General features: G+C 37.1%; 1 pseudogene; it reads left to right on the top strand.

Annotated features, from left to right (window-relative positions):
• The first annotated feature begins 208 nt into the window (after positions 1-208).
• LOC122219097 lies at positions 209-991 on the top strand (annotated as a pseudogene).
• The last annotated feature ends 461 nt before the right edge of the window (positions 992-1,452 follow it).

Here is a 1,452-nt window from a genome sequence, read left to right as displayed (position 1 = left end):
ATACCAAATGGGAAAAAATATTTGCAAATCCAATAAGGGATTAATATTCAAATTATGTAAAGAACTCATACAACTCAACGGCAAAATAACAATTTTCATTAAAAAATGAGTAGGGGATATGAATAGACATTTTTCAAAAGAAGACATACAGTGGCCAACAGATACATGAAAAGATGCCCAAAAGTCTCTTTTCATGCCTAGTACAGCCATGGCTCATAGTCCCAAAAAGCATCTGAAGCATGTAGCAGCTCCAAAGCATTGGATACTGGATAAATCGACCAATGTGTTTGTCCTTTATCCAACTACTGGTCCCCATAAGCTGAAAGAATGTCTCTCTCCCATCATTTTCCTAAGAAACAGACTTAAGTGTACCCTAACAGAGATGAAGTAAAGAAGACCTGTATGCAGTATTTTATTAAGATTGATGTCCAGGTTCGAACTGATATAACCTACCCTGCTGTTTTTATGGATGGCATCAGCATTGACATAACTGGGAAGAATTTCCATCTGATCTATAATACCAAGGGTCTCTGTTGTTTATCAGATCACACCTGGGGAGGCCTAGTATAAGTTGTGCAAAGTAAGAAAGATCTTTGTGGGGACAAAAGGAATCCCTCATCTGGTGATCCATCATGATGTTCGTTCCATCCATTATCCTGATCCCCTCATCAAGGTGAATAACACCATTCAGACTGATCTGGAGACTAGAAAGAGTACTGATTTCATCAAGTTTGATACTGATAATCTGTGTATAGTGACTGGAGGTGCTAACCTGGGAAGAATTGGTGTGATCACCAACAGAGAGGGATACTCTGGTTCTCTTGATGTAGTTCATGTGAAAGACGTCAATGGCAACAGCTTTGTCACCCAGCTTTTTGTTATTGGCAAAGGCAATAAACCATGAATTTCTCTTCTCCACGGAAAAGATATCTGCCTCACCTCTGATGAAGAAAGAAACAACAGACTGGTGGCTAAACAGAGCAGTGGGTAAAATGATCTCTAGGTGATGTGATTGGAAGTCTTTATACTTAATAAAAAATAATAAAAAAAAAAATACAGCACCAAAAAAAAAAGAAAAGATGCTCAATATCATTAATCATCAGGGAAATGCAAATCAAAACCACAATGAGATATAGCCTCACACCTGTTAGAATGGCTATTACCAAAAAGACAAATAGCAAGTGTTAGCAAGGATAACAGCACTGCAGTATTATTTACATCAGCCAAGATATTGTGCCCAACAACCTAAGTGTCCATTGATGGATGAATGGATAAAGATATAATACACACACACACACAAATAGAATACTACTCAGCGATAAAGAATTAAATCTTGCCATTTTAACAACATGCGTGGACCCTGAAGGAATTACGCTAAGTGATGTAAATCAGAAGAGAAAGACAATATGATTTCACTTATATGCAGAATCTAAAAACAAACGAACAAATAAG

This window comes from Panthera leo, chromosome B2, assembly GCF_018350215.1.
Source record: "Panthera leo isolate Ple1 chromosome B2, P.leo_Ple1_pat1.1, whole genome shotgun sequence".
In the NCBI taxonomy this organism is placed as follows: domain Eukaryota; kingdom Metazoa; phylum Chordata; class Mammalia; order Carnivora; family Felidae; genus Panthera; species Panthera leo.
This window is presented reverse-complemented; position numbering and strand designations above follow the sequence as displayed.